The sequence below is a fragment of the Macrosteles quadrilineatus genome, unplaced genomic scaffold (genome assembly GCF_028750875.1).
Source record: "Macrosteles quadrilineatus isolate MER2022 unplaced genomic scaffold, UCM_ALF_1.0 Scaffold_7__1_contigs__length_78375512, whole genome shotgun sequence".
NCBI classification, from domain to species: domain Eukaryota; kingdom Metazoa; phylum Arthropoda; class Insecta; order Hemiptera; family Cicadellidae; genus Macrosteles; species Macrosteles quadrilineatus.
In genome coordinates this window covers 44,320,416-44,329,256 of record NW_026542600.1, presented here as the reverse complement: position 1 = coordinate 44,329,256, position 8,841 = coordinate 44,320,416, and positions in this window count along the sequence as shown.

The window sequence follows — 8,841 nt, the reverse complement described above, 5'->3', positions numbered from 1 at the left end:
TGCTTGAACATACCTTGTTGAGTAATTTGCTGTTTTAACTTTATATTTCCAAGTCAATTAAGAGTTTTTCAACATTTATTAAAATATGGAGCCTTTTACCAATCAAGATTATGCCAACATGATGAATACAGTAATTGTTATTAACAGTAAAACTGTGCAAAAACAAAATCTGTAAACCGTGTTTTATTGTAGTTTATTAGTAATTTCTCACTGGTTCATATCAATAATAGCATTGAATAGCATATCATTTGAAAGATTATTAAAATGCCAAGTTTTTTATGCATTTCAACATTGCATAAATGCAGGTTTATGTATCAAAGGAGGCTCATGAAAGTTATCGTAATTAATTAATTTAATGACATTTTTACTTTATTTTGGATATAACGTGGACTATGTAATGGTATAATTGTTGAATGAAACCTTTGATTTATAGCAAATTTAATGTTCTTTCCAATGATTTTAACTACAACTCTCTAAAGTAATTGATTAAGTTTTTATTACATAAATTGTGGAGCAAAGTCTAATAAAATAAGAAAAACACAAAATCCCCTATTACAGCCAAACGGTTGAAAATCGGACATGGGTTTATAGGAACTTTTTTGTTCCTTTTAGTTAGTAGAACCCACTGGCGAAGTTAACACGGTCAGTAGAAACTCACCCTGTATATATATTTTGGGGGAAAAGGATAGAGTTCAGATACTAGAGGATAGATTGCTTGCCTGAGAATATTAGAGTCTAGGAGCTTATAGATACCAAAAGAACAGTCACATAGCAAAACACTGATACGTCATTCTAGTTCTAGTCTCAGAGTTTTACTAGTGTGGATTGATGTGCTAATCTCTAAACCTTCAACAAACTTTTAATTAGTCGCATGGCTTTCCCTTAAAACACCGTACAATGGATTTAATATTTATCTAACAACATATTGCAATAAATAAGGAAAACAGTGGTATAGCTCTCTTATTCAATATGTATTATTTTGCATTAGAGGAAGTATTACAGTATTTTCTTCTTTTTTTAACTAGTGTACTTCCCTTAGCAATTCTCTTTGTGACAGTATAAAATTGACATTGCCATTGACAAATCAAAATAAAAGACCTTTGAGATTGACAGTTGTCTTGAAAGATAATCACAATGCCCAACCTTAAGAGAACCCAAGATTAAATTAGGCACTTAGCACCTAAAACAACGTCGTAAAAATGGCGTAAAGCCGGGTTTTCCTAGGCGCGTAGTCGGCCAGCGGAGAGAGGAACGCGGAGAGCGGACTCAGCTTGTCATAGGTAATTTAATGTTACTGTTTTCCTAGCAGCGGAGCGGAATGCCATGTTAATTTCAATTCCGCTCTCCGCGTTCCTCTCTCGGCTGGCCGACTCCGCGTCTAGGAAAACCCAGCTTAAAACATTTAATTTACAACCTCCTGAATATGCTTAAGATGTTAAAACATAAAATGGACAGTTGTAATGTTTTTTTTTGTAAACAGTTTTTTATATAACTCAATAATGCCTCTTTTTATGTATCTATAAATGACGAATGCAAATGAAACAAACTGTGTAGTAAACTATAAAAAACATAGTTCATTAAAAAAGCTCAGTTATAAATCATTATTCGGTGTCTTGTAAAGATAAAATTCCTTTTAAGTTTAAAAAATAATCTTCAACATAAAAATTTTGCCTCTTTCATTAATGGTTCATTGAAAAAGTGCCTTAGAAAATATTCTACAAGCCTCACTAAACGTTAATCTCTCAACACTCAATGGAATATCAATCCTATACTTTACTTAGATTCCACGTCTAGCCACTGAGAGGTACATAATACTTCTCCGTGGCCCAGCACATGATTTAATGGCAATACTAATTAATTAATAGTGTAGCCAATCAACAATTAAAAGAAAAATTAGAAGTAATTTACAAGGCACACTGTATTATTGATCAGTAATTCAAAAACACGAGGAGACGTACAGGATTGAATCAACATTACATGACAAACAGCTGTCGCTAGACTGAAATGAGGAGGTGAAGGATGGCAAAAAGTATGTCACAGTGTTCCTAGAATGTGGTGTGCTATAGTTATTTGTGCAACTAGTGAGAAAAGTGAGCAATTGACTCACTCGAGAGAAATCCTTACTCACGAGGCGTAGGCGAGTGAGGAATGGTTTCTCGAGTGAGGCAATTGTACTTTGCACTCGAGTTGCACATTATACTTTTCCTACAGTTACCATAAAACAAATAAATTGGTGAAGTACACTAAATTGAAATAACCTATTTTTACACAGAAGTGAACTTTTAATATAACATTTAATGTGAAGTGACAAATACAACAGTACAACAGCTGACCAGCTGATTTACAGCCAGTGCTGCCAACGTATTTCGCGTGCATACGACGTTGCCTGCATGTTACGCGCTCACTGTTTCGTGCCTTCACGTTGCAAATCTGGAGTGAGACAAAGTAATTAGAGTGAGACAATGTTAACATTGTCTCACTGATGAGCGAATTGGCCACTTTGCTTTCTCAAATCAGTGAGAGAACATGTACATTGTTAGGTAACTGTAGGAAAAGTTAAATAACGTACAGTAAAGTCTGACAATACCGACAATCAATAAATATAATTTTTCAAAAAAAGTATTAACCCAGCATTTAGACAGCTGTGTGTAGCTCTCGTGGGTTAATTTTTTTTTTTTTTTTTTTTTTAGGGAGAGGAGAGAAAATGCTTTTACGCACACAGGTAGCCAGCCTGTAGTGTGAGACTCCTGAAAATTATCAGACTACTCACTAAAAAACCCCCTCTACTCTGTTGGACACAGACCTGGAATTGTTTGTCACATTACTTCAAGTCAGGCCAACATGTGACCTAAGCCCTCAGGGCTCGCACCGTTTCTGGCATTTAGATTCTTAATGACCTACACCGCATCACGGTCAAGGTCGATCTTCTTGGCACGAAGAATACCCTGGATATAATGTGACACACAGGTCCAATTGTCCTCACCCTCCGTCATAATCAGTATGACTGTGTCCACCGACAGCAGTCCTATTAACTGTTGAGCCTCCAGGCGGGGCCTTTCCCAGCGCTGGCAGTGGAAAAATGTATGTTCCACGTCATCGAGAATGTCTGGGCAGTATATGCAGTCGGGTGACACGGCTTTGCCCATCCTGAAAAAGTACGACCGGAAAAAGCCGTGTCCCGTCAGAAATTGGGTGAGGTAGAAGTCCACCTCTCCGTACCGCCGATCAACCCAAGGTTGGACTTGCTGTATCAGTCGCCTGGTCCAGAGTCCCCGTGTCTCCTGTTCCCAGCCCTCCTGCCACAGCTGGTAGGTGCGGGTGCGTTCCTCTGTTCGTGCCTCGTCCTCACCACGGCGCCGGTAAATTGCCTTTCTCTCCGCCGCCAAAAGTTTGACGGGGATGACTCCAGCAATCACCAGGACGGCGGGCTCGGACACTGTTCGGTAGGCAGATGCTACCCTCAGTGCTGCCTGACGCTGCACTCGGGCGAGCCTTATCCTGTATGCCTCCTTATTTAGTGCGTCTGCCCACACCTCCGCACGGTACAAGAGTACGGACTGGACCGAAGACATTAACAGCCTTCTACGACTGGACCGAGGCCCTCCGACATTGGCCATCAACCGGCTAAGAGAAGAAACCACCCTAGCGGCCTTGTCCGCTGTACGGAAGATCTGATCCCGCCAGCTAAGCTTGCTGTCTACCATGACCCCAAGATACTTGGCAGAACGAACAGTTTGAACCTTGACGGCTCCCACCCTCAACGGCACGATGGTGTCAATCCGTTTTTTTGTCAAAATCACAATCTCGGTTTTGCTCAGAGCAAGCGAGAGACCGTGGTCTGCCATCCATGCGTTTATGGTACGCATAACTCGGTTTAGCTTTAGCTGAGCCAGCCCAACGCTACGTGCAGCTATCAAAGCTGCAACGTCGTCTGCGTACCCAACCAAGACCGTTTCCTCAGGCATTTCAGACCTCAGAAGGCTGTCATAAGCGACGTTCCAGAGGTCTGGGCCGAGTATGGAACCTTGGGCAGCACCAGAAGTGACACTCATCGTCCGCGGGCCCTCCGCAGTGTCATACATTAGGAGGCGAAACCGGAGATAATCCTCTATGATGCGCATGAGGTATGCCGGCACGTGGAAGGTGTTCTCCAGAGCGTCCAGCATATCGCACCACCTCGCCGAATTAAATGCATTTCGCACATCGAGCGTTACGAGCAGCACAACCCTGCGAGAGTAGTGGTTAAAATCCTCAGCTCTCATCACGGGCTTCACCTCCTCAATCGCATCAATCGTTGATCGCCCCATCCTGAATCCATACTGACGAGGGGATAGGTCCCCCGCAGCGACAACGGCTGAATTTAGCCGGGAACGGATCAATTTCTCGAGGACATTGCCAGCCGTATCCAACATACACAGAGGTCTGTAAGAGGATGGCAGATCTGGGTCTCCCTTGCCCTTCCCAACAAGCACAAGCCTAGCTGTCTTCCAGCACAAGGGGAAAACCCCTTCAACCAGGCAGGCGTTGTACATGCTCAAAAGGATCAAGGGGTTGGTAGTCAAAACCTTCTTGAGGACTTCACCGGGTACCCCATCGGGACCAGGAGCCTTGTTGTTCTTCAGGGATATGACGGCCGCCACCAGCTCTTCAGGGCTGAAAAGTGGGACGTCGTCCACCCTTTCAAAATCCCGCAGTGGGCGCAACGCTTGAGCCGGGAAAAGGGACTCGACTATCCTCTCCATAGTGACCCTGCCCATGACGGAAGGTGGAGAGCGGGTTCCAAGTTTCTTGGTTACAAGTTTGTAACCCAGGCCCCACGGGTTGGAATCAACATCGTCCCTTAATTTATCCCAGCAACTGCGTTTACTCCGATTGATGGCTCGACGAAGATACCTCCTAGCCACCCTATAAGCATCCGACTTACGCCGTCTGTCTAGGGGTTCTCTAGCCCTGGTAGCAAGTCTTCTGGCCCTCAATGCTGCTCGACGCAATTCCGCAATCTCGGCAGTCCACCAGTACACAGGACGCTTATTGCACCGGTAGCTCCTGCGAGGCATAGACTCATCGCAGGACGAGACAATCAGTTTCATCGTGGATGCAACTAACGCCTCTGCGTGAGGCACGCCAGTTGCAGGATGAACCACCGGCGTTCTTCGTAGGATGGCTCCATTGAATTTTGCCACGTCCAGTTTTTTAATGTTCCATCGAACGGGCACTTGACGAAACGCTGCCACTTGTCTCTGATGACCATCCAGGACGTCAAAAATTATGTACTGGTGGTCACTGGCCGTGTAATCCTCCAGGACTCTTCAGGCTCTGATCCTTGGCAAAAGAGACTCAGATGCAAGGGTAATGTCTGGGATCGTTCCCCGCATCCCAGGGCGACGGAAAGTTGGCGTGTTGCCCTCGTTGACGACAACGAGTCCGGCTCTGGCAGCAAAGTCCAGAATGTACTTGCCCCGGGAATTTGTGAGGGTCATTCCCCACTCGATAGCCCTAGCATTAAAATCCCCACCCACGACGACGTGTCCTGTGGTATTGCGCATGCTCTCTTCCAGGCGGTCTATCTTTTCACGAAAGTCACGGATGGCCTCATTGGGAGTGAGGTAGACACTAAAGTAAGTGACATCCCGGCACCGAACCCAAACAAAACCTCGGCCCTTCGCGTGACCCCGTACTTGTACTGTAGCTGCATCATGCGCCCAGATTGCAGCAGTACCAAGACTATCAGGGAACCAAAAAGCTGGGTCCCTATCACGGTACTGGTACTGTTCGCTGACTAAAAGCGCGTCGACGTCGTGTTCTAGGGCAAGCTGACATAGAAGTGCGTCAGCCGTCCTGGATCGCTCAAGATTGCATTGAAGGATTCTTATCTTTGTGGAAGGGCTTTCGCTTGTTGTAGTGCAGATTTAAATGCACTGCACTGTCCAGACCCAGCTATATGCTTCAAGTGTTTTTCAGCGAGCCCATTTTCTTTGCAAAGAAAACAGGACTCGACTTGGCAGTCCTTACGGATGTGACCGACCTCCCCGCACCGAAGGCAGTTCTTGCTTCGGTCGGGTCCCTTGCAGTTTCGGGAGGAATGGCCGAAACAGAGGCATTTAAAACACCTCTTTACTTCCACTCTCCGTCTGAGCCTGCAGTTGACCCAGCCGACTCTCAGATGTTGGAGTGCCAGCACCTTATTGGCATGTGCGTCTGCCATTTCGGCGACCGCCATCCGCTGCTGGCTCCTATTCGGTTTTGTGAGCCACACCTTCAGAAAAGCCGTTTGCCCACCAAGCTCGGGGATAGCTTTCTTCAGGGCTTCCACAACATCAACCTCCGTCGACACACAATCAATGTCTCGAACCTCTACTGATGTCTTTGGCTCAAGAGAACGGACGGTGCCCTGGCCTTCGACAGCTGCCTTCAGTTCGGCAGTAAAGGCTGCTTTGTCTTTTGACCTACCCAGTTCAAGGAGAACGTCCCCGTCCCGGGTTTGTCTAATCGACCGTACAACCGTATCGGTCTGCTCTGGCTTAGCATTGGCCTTGATTGCACCCAAGACCTCGGCAAAAGATCTCCCCCCTGAGGGTTTGATAATGATTGCCTCCATCCTGGGCTTTTTTGGCCGCAACCTTTTAGGTGCAGGCACCGAGCCGGGCCCAGTTTGGGCCACGACAGTTGGCTGTGCCTTCACTGCCTCATTCTTCATGGAGGCGACCTCCGCCCTCCTCAATTGCCTCTTCTCCTTTTCGGAAAGGCGTTTTTCCCACACAGCCCCAGGTGTCTCCACCACTGACCCCTTTCGGGAACTTCCCTGAAGAGGGGTCGTGGGTTGCTGTGCCAGTCGGCGCCTCGCTCGAGCTGCAGCTACGTCCGAAAAGGGTCTGGGCACAGCAGACGAGAGGTCCGTCTGAGTCGCCTTGGCCTTTACCGTGGTCTTTTTGGTCTGGACGCCTTCTTCTCTTTTTGGAGGACTCTCCAATGTGGAAGGCCTCCGACGTTTCTTAGAAGGCAGCGCTCTTTCATCGGGCAGGGACACCACCTTTTCGGCAATCTTTTCCATGGTCGCCTTGCTTACCAGACGTCAGGCAAAGACGAAGCCAAGGTCATCCTCTAGTTTTGCCATTCCATTTTTCACCACTTGATTTACGGCTCTCTGGGTCCGGAATGTGTCCAGCATAGCCTTAATTGTCTTTTCCATGTCACGGAGCACGGGTTTCAATGTTACTATCAGGAATATCTTGACGCAGAAGCAAAATCTCAAAGCTTTCCGAACGCGACGTCGCTGTGAAGGTTTCCTTCGGCATCCCTACAACAGTTCCCGGCAATGCCAGTTCGACATCTACATCACCAACATTTTCTGCACCGTTTCCAGCTCCACTTTCCGAAAGAGATCCTAACGGGGGAAACGTAGAGCACTTGAAAGGTGCAGGTGGCGGAGATGTCCTTACGTTTTTCGGTGGTGGCGACCTCTTAAGCTTGGAGCATCGATCAAAGGGGTTCTGCTCCACTTCAGACGTTTCTTTTTGCTCATTGGAGCTCCTATTCAAAGATGTGTTTGTAGGATTTTCATTAAAATTCATCGTGTTTTCTCCAGCGCATCGTGCGGCAAGGAGCGGCCCGGAATCAGTCAGGAACGGGTATACCCTCGGGGACAAAAAACCCCTACCCCGGTTCCCCGGGGCCCGACCTCCGTTTTCCCAGCACCGGATACCTGACATGCCGGGGGTCGCCCGTCGCAATGCAGAGCGCGACCTCTGCATCCATGCCGCACTCCCTGACCAAGGACCGAAGTGGCTGGTTTCTCACGACCCACTGATAAAACCCATCGGCAGTGCAGAGCACACATCAACCCCTGCAACACAACAGGGGCACTCCCAGGGACTCCCAGAGAGTTCGTCGGTCACCCTTTTAGTCGCCTCTTACGACAAGCCCGAGAAGGCTGCGGTGCTATTCTAACCCGGTACCGCACGGGTCTCGCGGGTTAATAGAAGCAGAATCTAATAGATATAGACAAAACAAGGCAAGGTTTGTTTTGGGAAATAATCAATTACCTAAAGTAAACATTATTCCTATAATTAATACTCTGGTGGAAGCAGAACTCAAATGATGTAATACACATTTTGCTAATTTGAGTTTAATACAAACTCATATGATATCTTTCCAAACACAACCTCCACCTTTGATTTTAGATAGAGAAAAAAACCTTCTTGTGCAATAATATTTACCTCCATTTTCTGGCATCCTTCATGTTTTAGATAAAGAAAAATATATTTTATCAACCACTGGAGAGAAGATTATTTATTTATTTATTCCAATGGGAAATTAATTACATTGCTCTAGTAAAACATACGAGCAATAAATAATAATAATAAATATAGGCTAATCAACATTCAATTAGGAGCCATATGATATGAATGTTGATTAGGTACTGTGTTTTAAAATACAACTTAATAACAAAGACATACTAACAATAAAATATATAAATACTTCAACAGGAAAATATAGTAAGTATCATATAACAATTATTGTTGTTGTTATATTGTAATAACATAACACGACAATAATAACATGGATAAACTGTAATTATCACGAAACAACAATAACAAATAAATTAATGGAAATAGTTTGAATTGTTAACCAATTATATATAAAATACTTAATACTAATAACAACATAATAATATTAACATAATATAACATTAAACTATAATGTTTTAATTCAGTTTTAATCAAGTGTGACCATTATATTATATTACTTTCTAAACTCAGGTCACTGCTGCATCAGGAGCAGTTGCCACTTTCATATTCTTATTCTTGGCCAATAACAGCCAACAAAATGTTCACATCTTAT